We start from the raw sequence: 12,825 nt of genomic DNA, 5'->3' as shown, positions 1-12,825 counted from the left end.
AACCCTATGTATAACCTATTGTGATACAGCTGAGATATTTAAATGTGCGTCTGTAACGGGTGTGTAGAGACGAGGCAGAGAACCCAGACAGAAACATGGTGTCGGTCAGCCCAGATGCGGCCCATATCTGGTATACACATTGAATCCACATGTACAGTGAAAGAATAACAACTGAACTGATGCATGCGGCGAGGATAGAGCAAAACCTGCGTCAGATCAGTTGTTATTCTTTCACTGTCTACGGGAAGCTAGTTATTTTACTTGACATTTTAAATATGGATATTTTTCTCACACAAGCGCATCGTTTCGCTTCAGAAGGCCTTTATTAACCCCCCCACGCAGTGTGGATTACTTTTATGTCGGACAGATGCACTTTTATGGACTTCAAAAACGAAAGCAAAATTCACTGCCGCTATAAAGCTTGGAAGAGCCAGGATATTTTTAATATAACTCTGATTATGTTCATCTGAAAGAAGAATGTCATATACACCTATAGGATGACTCGAGGGTGAGGAAATCATGGGGTCATTTTCATTTTTGGGTGAACTAACCCTTTAATTTTATCTCTTTGTGAACTTTTTTAACCATCAAAGTGATAGTTGCATAGCTCTCAATTTTATTAAATAGATCTTCATTTGTGTTCAGAAGATGAACCAAAGTCTTACAGGTTTGGAAAGATGTGAGGGTGAGTAAATGGCAGAATGTTCATTTTTGGGTGAACTATCACCAAAAACTTCACCAAAAGGTTTTTTTTTTTTTTTTTTTGCTGCAACCAGATGCAACTTGTCTTATTTGTAGGCTACATATAGATAACACTTGATTATTCCAAGAAAAACTTTTCAGAACTGCAAGGCTGCCCCCTGCTGACCACAGCACAGTTTCATGAATAATCATGAATAATAATAATAATAATAAAAAAAATCTGTCTCAATCACATTGAAATGTCTAAAATTTGCTGACAATATATTTTTTTCTGTCCATTTATATGATAGACCTCTTTAATAACATAGAGTACCACTGATGGAGGTAAATGAATATTCCTTTTCACAGATACATTTGTTCTGTGTTTTACAAGAAGTATCAAACCAAGAGTCGAAGTTGTTTTTCACATTTCCCAGACGAGCACAATTCTCTCCAGACGGATCCTCTGATCTCCTATTATTAGGTTGTTTCGGATTCCCGATGAACCAGAACCTTCAAGAGACAAACAAGCAATAATGCATATGTAATAATATTTTTTGAAACATCTGTATATTGGTACATTGATTAACATTCCTAGACATGATCACACATGAGTTCTTACTGTACTCCAGTTTCATTGAGAGTTTGGTTGTTCACCCAAACCCAGTGTCCTTCAATGTCCAGATCATTGAGACCAATCCAGTGCGACTCATTAATTTTAGAGACCAGGAAATCCTAAAGCAGAAAATGTACACAAGTGTGAAATAGTGTTTCCTAGCGATCTGTGATTTACGCTAAATGAAAATATATAGGAGTCATTCCACGAAACTGGTATGATTCAAGTTCTTCTGAACTTTTTAAGTTTATTTTATCTGTTGGGTCACAAATATATTTTTAAAAGCTTTTTGGATCAATTGAAATGTCTCCTTTAAAGCAGCACTTGGTAGGTTTTGCTCTCGGGGTCCCCCTACAGTTGGGAAACAGTATTGTCCTCTACTACTGTCGTAAACTTTGTCATCCTACATCAGGGGATGCATCGCACGTGCATTTGTTGACATGACAACCATGATAGCCCTGAACACTGCAGGAGTTCACATGCAGGTGTTCTGCTTGCGTCGCGTGTGAAATGTCTTCATTCCAGGTAAAATGGCATATGTTTCAGCATGTCATATGAATATAATTTCATAGGTTTTATTTTTTTCAAACGCCAAATGATCGCGATGCTCACGTTTACAAGCCAGCGTCATTATAGTAGCCTAGTCTATTGGTTACCGTTTTACAGAATCTATATGATACTTCAATTCAATATTTGAGTGGTAGGTAATAACAATATATCGTCAATATTACAATATCAAGCTACCATAGATGAATCTGCAAATTTAAAAAAATTGATTTGCATTATAGCTTGAGGCAAGACAAATAAACAAATATCACAGACATGTTAGGTATCCTAAAATATGATTTTGTACGTCTTATGTATTTACTTGCAAGAATGTAGCCCCTCCTCCTTCAGCTCACGCCAACGAGCAAACGCTGGCCCAATGTTGATCCTCGTCCTGCCTTTAATCCCATCACTTTCTCGTTTCCTCTTTTTGCTTTCCTCCGACAAAACCTTTGCTTTCTTATTTTTCTGTGCTGCTTCGGCCATGACTATAACATCTGGCAAACAAACGATAGTTGGCCTCGCACGTCCGAATTTAAGGAAGTGGGGGTAATTGTGGAAGTGACGTATATGCCGTAAAGCAGTCGCATTTTGTAGTTCTTTTTGTTCTCGGGTTACTACCCGAAACCCGAAGTTTAAAAGTACGATTAAAAACGATACAGACGCCGTCAGGCTATGGCAGACGTGTCATTCAATCTATTGTAAGTCGATGTATCATCACAAGAGTCTTGAAAATATATTATGAAGGTTGAAAAGTTACCTAGTGCTGCTTTAATAAAGTTTAAAAACGTGATAAAATTGTTAGCCTATAAAATTGTATAGATTCTGTTTGCAAATGTAGCCTATTTCTTTGCAATAGCTGTTGCAATTACGACTGCCGCCGTTTATTTGAAAAATAAAGGCCTTCCTAAACCTACCCCGAACTGATAAGCACAATAAACACACTTTATTTCCACATTTTAAATATTTTCTTCATTTTTATTGAAAATAAATGCCTTTCCGATCTGATATGTGATGGGAAAAGGGAGAAGAGCAAGCTCTGAAAAAGGGGGATTTGAACCCGGGTCGATTTGCGTCGATTTTCTGACCAAACGTCATTGCAGAGTTAGTGCAAATAACATTTGCCAACAAGGCAGGCTATATGCTAGCCTGGTCTTACCAGACTCTTGTACATTTCATTTGTACAGAGAGTCTGGCCAGTGCCCACTCCGTAAAAATAACTGTGAAGCCACCTCAGTGATAAAACCTAAAACTTGTGCATTCGGATTGTGATTTGTTCACGGTGGAGGGGTTATTTTTTGAGCGGTGATGAAATATATTGCTCTTGTAAAATGCCAGCATTTAAAGAAATACAAGTCTAGAAATGCATCCAAATTACAGCGAAGCGCAACCGCACGGTGCTCTGCAGTGGTCAAAAAGGATATAAACAGTGAATTTTGAAGTGATATATTCTTAAAAAGGTAATTCGGCCGGGGATTTTTACGCGGGTGGTGGGAGACGGACGGCAATAAAATCACTGACTAGCCCGTGTAAATGAAGACAAAACCTTACGACCGCACGAGAAACAATTACCGTCCGAATAGAGCTTCAGCCACTCCTTCACCACAAACGGAGCGAGCTGGAAAGGCTTTAACTTCTGGATATTCGCCCGCGGTGCCACAACGGAATGAATGGCTTCGCGCATCTTTCTCCTGCCTCCATTACTGAACTACAACTCAAACTAGCGCACAACATCAACGTCATCATTCTCAGCCACTCCCTCTGTTCGCTGATTGGACCGGTAAAAATTTGTTCGGGGAAAACCTAAGAATATACCGCAGTCCCAGACGGAGAACTGAAAGAAAATGAAAATTGAGCGGAAGTACGTAGGAGGGCGGAGCCAGGCTAGCTGTTTGCACTTACTGTAAATAGACACTGCAAAATTGGCATAGAAACCCTTTGAAAAACATTTAGTTTTATCTGTGTGATTGAAACTTATTAATTTCTAATTGATATGACTTGCCTGTTCCGATTGGCTGGTTATGGTCACCAGATCGGCTCCTTTTGAAACACAGAAATCTCGACTGCTCCACCAGTTCAGTTCATCAGAGCTGAATAAATACAGCTTTCCATGAGCTATCCAGCCATCCACATTACAAGACTGAGCTGTGAACAATGAATAAAATGTGATTAAATGAAAATCAAATGAATGAAAATGGCAAATAAATGTCAACTCACCAACATGAAGCAGAAGCTGTTCTCTAACTCTAGTGTGGTTAGTTTTAAGTTCCTCTAGTTCTCTTATCATGACTTAGAAGATAAAGCAGATAAAGTGTCTCACACGGTCAGTTCAATGAACACTCAACACTGTTAATGAAACATGTCTGTGCTCTACCGTTTATAAAATATAGTTTTCTCACCTGTGCTGTTGATCTCTTGAGCTGTCAGTTGCTCTGAAACCATGATGTGCTGCTCATTCAGTGATTCATAATCAGCGAGCTTATGATTATCTGATTACGACAAAAGCAGCAATGGAAAATATGTGTTTTAGAGGAAAGTCACACACATGCACACTTAAGACTGAAATGATCAAGTTTGAATGGAGTTTGTTAATGGCAGTTTACACCTTCAATATGGAGGTTTGTTTGACAACACTTGCCTGATAAAACAGCTTTACTGAAAAGTGTGATTATAAAAATAAAAAGCTACTAAACATTGCATTTTGTGATGATGCTACTGTCCCACACTGAGGTCAAGCAGAAGTACTTACAGTAACTCAGTCCATCCACACTGAACAGAGCAAAGATCTAGTATCAGATATACTCACAAATCATCCAGAGAGCGCAGAGACCTCCGAGAGCAAAAACAAGAGAGAAACCCAGAAGAGTCAGAAGAACTTTAGTCCACTTAGGAGAAGCGACATCTTTTTCTTGTTCTTCAGTGGAGTTACCTAGGGTTAGAAATTTGATGAGATAAAGGAAATTATTTCTGAACCCTTGAATCATTGCAGCATTGCTGTCTGGAACCATTCCTGAATTTACACTGGGTTTATTTCAGTAAATTTTTTTAACATTTTTAACAGAATACAATTTCAACACATTGACCCAACCTGACATTTTATTAATTGTACTCTAGTAGTAATACTGTTCTAAGTTTCATACTGGATGTTTGAAATAAAACATACCAAACCACTGCTAGAGAAAACAATCATCTGTGTAATGAAATATCTGACTCAAAACCTTATAGTTGAAATAAAGATCTCGTGAAAACTACGTCCATATGACAGCTTTCTTTCATGACACATTAGAAAAAAATATAACACTGTTGTTAGATCACAAGAACAGAAACACTTCTAGTCCGCTCACAGGAAGACAAGTGGTAAACTTTACACCAATTCACACATCACTGTTACTTTAAGCAAAAAGTATATATTTATGCTTTTGGCAGATGCTTTTATCCAAATATTATATTACATTTAATACTGTATGTGAACTTTTTCTGCTTTCATGACTTTGGTGTTGGGATCATCATGATCTACTGTCTGAGCTACTGGAGCTTTTTTATTTAAATGACAGTGTTTGATTCCCAGGGAACACATGAATGGATAATATGTTTACCTTGAATGCAATATAAACCACTTTTGACAAAAGCATCTGCTAAATATGTAATTGTTGAATGAACATTAGAAAACCTTACACAGTTACTGCAGTGCTAAATCTTAGAAATAGCAAATATAATGCAAATACTGATAACATCCCAGCCTTACCTTTGTGTTGAGAGCAGTTTTCATCTGAAGCAACTGTTGAAAGTATGAAATCAGAATTTCCATAGATTGAATCCATTTCATGAGCCTGACAGAAGACGCGTCCGCTGAGACTTGAGTACTGCTGGAGTTTGTTCAGAATAAGGAAGACACATAAAATCTCTTCAATAAAGACAGGAAATGATGAAGTTATGAGTCTGAAGAACAAATCTAGCAACTAATATTACATGAATGATATACACTGATGAGCCAAAATATCATGACCAGTCACAGGTAAAGTGAATATTGTTGATCTTCTCCTAACAAGGCCACATCTTAAGGTCTGGGAGGATTAGATGTTGAGCAAACAATCCGTTCTCATGATAAATGTGTTGGATTCAGGAGAAATGGACAGGAATAATGATCTGAGCGAAATTGACAAGGGCCAAATTGTTTTGGCAAGACGACTGGGTCAGAGTATCTCTGAAACGGGAAGGCTTGTGTGTTGCTTCCGGTTAGCAGTGATGAGAATTTAGTGTCCGAGGAGGGACAAACCACAAACTGGCGACAGGGTGTTGGGCGCCCAAGGCTCATCGATGCACAAGGCAATGAAGGGTATCATCTTGATCAATTATGATCAATTATCATCCCCAATTGATCATCTGTGGGATGTGGTGGACCAACAAGTTCAATCCACAGCGGCTCCACCTCACAACCTACCCCAGACAGCAACATAGTGTCGGCCCAGATCCGGCCCAGATCTACGCGTTGAATCCACATGTACCAGATGTGGCCTGTTTCTGTCTGGGACAGGGCATGAAGGATCTGCTACTAACATCTTGGTGCCAGATACCACAGGACACCACACTCTAAAAACGTTTACTATGATTTACTAAATTTTTTTGGTGAAACATTTTCACACGAATAAAATTGAGTACATTTTAAAGCAGTGTAATCAATTACATACACCGTAAAAGTTGAACAAATGCAAGTACAAAAATTAAGTAGATCTAAGTAACTACATTTTGCACATTTACAAATAAATTAAGTAGAAATAATTGAAGAAAAAACATTTAAAAAACAATGTTTATGAGTAATATTAACTGTTTTTATTCATAGTAATATTAACTCTTATAGTATAACTTTAATATTAACTTTAATTTCCTCTAAACCTTTGTACAATACTTCACACAACCACACTTATACATGACATTGGCCTTTATTGTCGATGAGTACAGCAATACAACACATATTACAGTTTTGACATATATAAATATTGGCAACATTTAAACTCATGTAACAGACATTTTAGAAGTAAAAATTAAACATTTAAAAGTAATTCAAGTCTAATCAACCTGTCTGTTATCCCATTTCCACCGTATCAGCGCCTTTTCTCGAGCCTGAGATGGACTCGCGCTCTGCGGGTGGACTGTGAACTTCAGACCGCCGTCCAGCATTTGATTACGGTTGTTAATAATTCAAAGACAGTTGACTCTGTGGACGTATATATATCTATCAATAAAAGAATTATGGTGAAATTATTTGTTTCTATGTGTTTTGACAAAATATGACTTGTTGTCTATTACAGGTTAAGGTTTTTGTTTTGTTATTTTTTATAAATAAGTTCTGATGCTACTGTCCCACACTGAGGTCAAGCAGAAGTACTTACAGTAACTCAGTCCATCCACACTGAACAGAGCAAAGATCTAGTATCAGATATACTCACAAATCATCCAGAGAGCGCAGAGACCTCCGAGAGCAAAAACAAGAGAGAAACCCAGAAGAGTCAGAAGAACTTTAGTCCACTTAGAGGAACTGACTTTTCTCTCACTTTCTTGTTCTTCAGTGGAGTTACCTGTGGTTAGAAATTTGATGAGATAAAGGAAATTATTTCTGAACCCTTGAATCATTGCAGCATTGCTTTCTGGAACCATTCCTGAATTTACACTGGGTTTATTTCAGTAAAATACATTTTTAACAGAACACATTTTAACACATTGACCCAACCTGACATTTTATTAATTGTACTCCAGTCCTGAGAACTCAGTTCAACCTTTCAGTTAAAATCTACTTTCATCATATGGTTGACTCTTGTCTGAATGTGTACCGGTGGGGTTTTATTGTGATCATTGTACCCAAACAATATGAAAATAAAATAATGTATTTAAATTTAAGATTGAGAATTAAGAATTCACAAATACTGTTCTAAGTTTCATACTGGATGTTTGAAATAAAACATACAAAACCACTTCTAGAGAAAACAAGCATTTGTGTGATTACATATCTGACTCAAAACCTTATACAGTTGAAATAAAGATCTCGTGAAAACTACGTCCATATGACAGCTTTCAAGACACATTAGAAAAAATATATAACACTGTTCTTAAATAGGTTTCAACACTTCTAGTCCGCTCACAGGAAATCAAGTGATAAACTTCACACCAGTTCACACATCACTGTTATTTTAGGCACTTTTCAAAATGCTTTTGGCAGATGCTTTTATCCAAATATTATATTACATTTAATACTGTATGTAAACTTTCTGAAACCATGATGTTAGAGTTATAGGATCATCATGATCTACTGTCTGAGCTACTGGAGCTTTTTAATTTTTTTTAATTGTTTGATTCCCAGGGAACACATGAATGGATAATATGTATACCTTGAATGCAATATAAGCCACTTTTGACAAAAGCATCTGCTAAATATGTAATTGATTAACATAAGAAAACCTTACACAGTTACTGCAGTGCTAAATCTTAGAAATAGCAAATATAATGCAAATACTGATAACATCCCATCCTTACCTTTGTGTTGAGAGCAGTTTTCATCTGAAGCAACTGTTGAAAGTATGAACTCAGAATTTCCATAGATTGAATCCATTTCATGAGCCTGACAGAAGACGCGTCCGCTGAGACTTGAGTACTGCTGGAGTTTGTTCAGAATAAGGAAGACGCATAAAATCTCTTCAATACAGACAGGAAATTATGAAGTTATGAGTCTGAAGAACAAATCTAGCAACCAATATTACATGGTTGATATACAGTGATGAGCCAAAATATTATGACCAGTAACAGGTAAAGTGGATATTGTTGATCTTCTCCTAACAAGGCCACATCTTAAGGTCTGGGAGGATTAGATGTTAAGCAAACAATCCATTCTCAGGTCAGCAGTGATGAGAATTTAGTGTCCGAGGAGGGACCAACCACAAACTGGCGACAGGGTGTTGGGCGCCCAAGGCTCATTGATGCACAAGGGAAATTAAGGATATCATCTTGATTAATTATGATTAATTATCATCACCAATTGTTCATCTGTGGGATGTGGTGGACCAACAAGTTAAATCCACAGCGGCTCCACCTCACAACCTACCCCAGACAGCAACATAGTGTCGGCCCAGATCCGGCCCACATCTACGCGTTGAATCCACATGTACCAGATGTGGCCCGGATCTGGTTCTGTCTGGGACAGGGCTTGAAGGATCTGCTACTAACATCTTGGTGCCAGATACCACAGGACACCATCAGAGGTCTTGCATGGTCCATGCCTCGGCTGGTCGGTGCTGTTTTGGCAGCATGCAGATCTCATGAAAACTGCGTCCATATGACAGCTTTCATGACACATTAGAAAAAATATAACACTGTTGTTAGATAGGTTTCACAGCATCACAAGAACAGAAACACTTCTAGTCCGCTCACAGGAAGTCAAGTGGTAAACTTTACAACAATTCACACATCACTGTTACTTTAAGCAATAAAGCAATGTTTATGCTTTTGGCAGATGCTTTCATCCAAATATTATATTACATTTAATACTGTATGTAAACCTTTTCTGCTTTCAAGACTTTGGTGTTGGGATCATCATGATCTACTGATTGAGCTACTGGAGCTTTTTTATTTAAATGACAGTATTTGATTCCCAGGGAACACATGATAGGAAAATATGTATACCTTGAATGCAATATAAACCACTTTGGACAAAAGCATCTGCTAAATATGTACTTGTTGAATGAACATTAGAAAACCTTACACAGTTACTGTAGTGCTAAATAAGAGCACTTTGGGTTTGTTTTTGTGTCTCTATCCAGGCCCACAGTATTTATACACAACATAAAGTTTTGGATAAAAATAAAGTTTAAAACTAGCTCAAAGTGAATCATTTGCATTTACATTCAGTCAATGATTGAGTTATGTTCTGTTTGCTTAATGGAAATAAATTTGCAATAAGATATTGTATATTGCACAATGGAGTACGTTATCAATAGCCTATCATTCAAAGAAACTCTTTTGGTGTTCTGAAAGACTAAATGCAAAATGACTGCAGCATCTAAGGTGCCTTCTGTGTGATTTGCTTGTCACATGTGCAAGCTTGTTTTTCATCATTGTTTTAATGTTGATCATTTGCTTCTGACCTACAGGAAGACTGAAATGACTGAATGTCCCTCTTGCTAATACCAACAGCAACTTCTCTCATGCTCTGAACAGTGGGATTTTCTGTCATGTGGACCTCTTCTCTAAAGGTGCTTCTCAGGTCCTTATTTGTGCATCTCTAACCGGTCCTACTCGACCCACTCCGGGCAGGATTTGAACCGGGGTCTATGGCATGGGAGGCGGGCGTGCTAACAAGGATGCTAAATACTTCAGCCGTTAGTGCTATAAGGATCGGTTTTGGTGCTAAGACAAAAGCTGAGATACACACCTCAGCAATAGAACAATAAAAGTCACTAATCTTGAGAGAAAGATCTCACAGAAACTGTGTGACAACACCCTGACAAACATTCCTCCCCCCTCCCCATTTTGGCCTCTCCTTGCCCTGTTTTCAAGTCACCAAATCCAGATATATCAGTGATGATGTATCTTGTAAATCTATTGTTTTATCCCTTTCATGTTTGATGTCTTTTTAAAGGTCTCGGTGCGAATGGTAAAATGGTCTCAGTTTCACTGCAGTCACTGGTAGTATTAGAAAGATTGAAAACTAATGAGAATTCAGTTCTCCTTTGAGTAGTCTCTTCAAAGATATCTGATCCACTCCCCCAAACCAGGTGGGGGTGTTGCAAATATTTACAACCTTTTGTTCTAGTTGAAGTATTTAAGGCTGGATAATCTAACTCTCTGGGGGAATATTCTGTAGTCAGAACCACCCGTGTGGTGCAAACTGCATGTAGTGTGCCAGACATGATGACTCTTTTAAATTATTTTCATATTGCTTTGCAATTGTGTTTTATGTTTTTACGCTGATCAGTTGTGTACCATGGATTCTTGTTTACTTATTTACTTTTCCGGTCTGGCCAAAATAAATGTTAATCTTGATTTATCTTGTATGATTCTGAAATCATTATTCTAGTATGGATCGATGTAGAGTCCTTTATTACCGCAAAATCTAGGGTTATGATAGATCACACCGATGACGCCACGACTGAAGCATGGGGCGCAGCGTACACGATATTCCGATTCCTGACTATCGCTGGATTGGCAAGTTGTAGTCCGTGAATATTACTAAAATTACACTTTTTGTTGAGTGAGCATGTGCAACCACTTAAAGGTAAAATATTCACTCTGCATCCTCTGACTAATTACAGAAGTAAACATTTTGTCCCTGTGAGCGCGTGGTCCGGACGCGTCTGTCTCTCTGAGATATTGGGTCTCTCGATGAACGAATATGAAAACTAGGAAAATACAAAGAAAATCAACGATCTAAATTAAATCGCAACTAATCGTAAAATCAGCTGATAAACTCTAAATGTAGCACACTTTATGGAGTCACTTAGAATTGGAGTCAGATAAAATTATTAATGGAGTCAGATTAAAAATGAGATATCAATAAATTAAGAGAACTTCACAGAAAGGCTGCAAAGGCTTACACGCAGAATTCCTTTTGACCAAGTCATTAGTATCCGGTTTTTGGGCTAATGGATGGAAATTTACAGTGCACTTCTGAAATGTAAAAAGTCTACCATTTGTATGCATCAACAGTGGCAGTCCTGTTGCGAATATCAAATTGTAATTATGAATAGTTAATTATTCCCCTGTTGGCTGAGATCACATTTGATTCTTGTCTGGTTGTGTGTTTTGTTGTTTAGCTGTATCTGATAGACTGGGGCTTAGCAGAGTTTTATCACCCCAGTCAGGAGTACAACGTCAGGGTGGCGTCTCAATATTTCAAAGGACCTGAACTGCTGGTGGACTATCAGGTGAGACAAGAGACAGCGATACAAAAAAGACTTGGTTTCTTGTTGGAGTCACAAATCTAGCATCAAAAGCATCTGTTCAAGCTTTAATCTGGTCAGTTTTGTGATTTTTGGCCAAAGCGTTCAGAAGTTATAAGGATAATTTTTAATATGTTCTGACCACTAGGTGGCACTGCGACGAAACGCTGCAGACAGCCTCAGGTCATGGTTGTCATGACACACACCAAATTTGGTCAGAATTCGCTAAAGCATTTCAGAGATTCAGCTTCATGTTCATCTTTCGTTCACACGTTTTTTGAGAACAGTTTGACGAATCAACTTTAATTTAATAATTTAATAACTTTTTGTCTGCCTGGTCTGAAGATGATCTGGTTCAATTTTCCTGAAAATCTGAGCAACGGTCTAGGGGGAGTTTGAAAAGTTTTTTCGGAAAATCCAAAATGGTAGAAAAATGTTCATGAAGGAAAATTATGCCATAGGGTGCAATCTTGAACCAAGGAATCAGAAGAAACTGAATTTAGTTTCTAGCCCTTGCGGTTCAAAAGTTGTTAGTATAAACTTGAAGGCAACTTTGGACAGTTGGTGGCGCTAGAGGGATTGATTTAGAGACTTCAGAATTGTTATAGTGACCGTTCAGACTGACCTCTATCTGTGTGCCAAATTTCACAACTTTCCCGCGAGTGGTTCTATGCCATTGACTTCCAGAGCGGAAGAAGAGATGGAAAAAGAAGAATAAGAACGGCAACGATACGAAAGGTGCTTGGCTCCTAATTACGATTACAAAACTATAAGTATTTTCTGTGACAGATGTTTTAATGAGAAACATCTGCAGCTCTTGAAGGAATCGAGCTTGTTTCTCAGCTTCTCCTTGACTCATTGCGTGTGTGTTTTCTTCTAAATGCTGATGTGTTTGTTTCCCTGCAGGAGGCGTCACATCCATGTCCTCGTCCCAGCCGATGGCCAACATGGCAGGCTCTCCGGTCATCTTGAAGGGATTGAAAATAATCAAAGATATTTGATATTTGAAATCCAACAAAGAAATTTGCTTTACTGTTGTCAACACATTTGCTTATC

Source organism: Gobio gobio, assembly GCF_949357685.1.
Source record: "Gobio gobio genome assembly, chromosome: 11".
NCBI classification, from domain to species: Eukaryota; Metazoa; Chordata; class Actinopteri; order Cypriniformes; family Gobionidae; genus Gobio; species Gobio gobio.
This window is presented reverse-complemented; position numbering follows the sequence as displayed.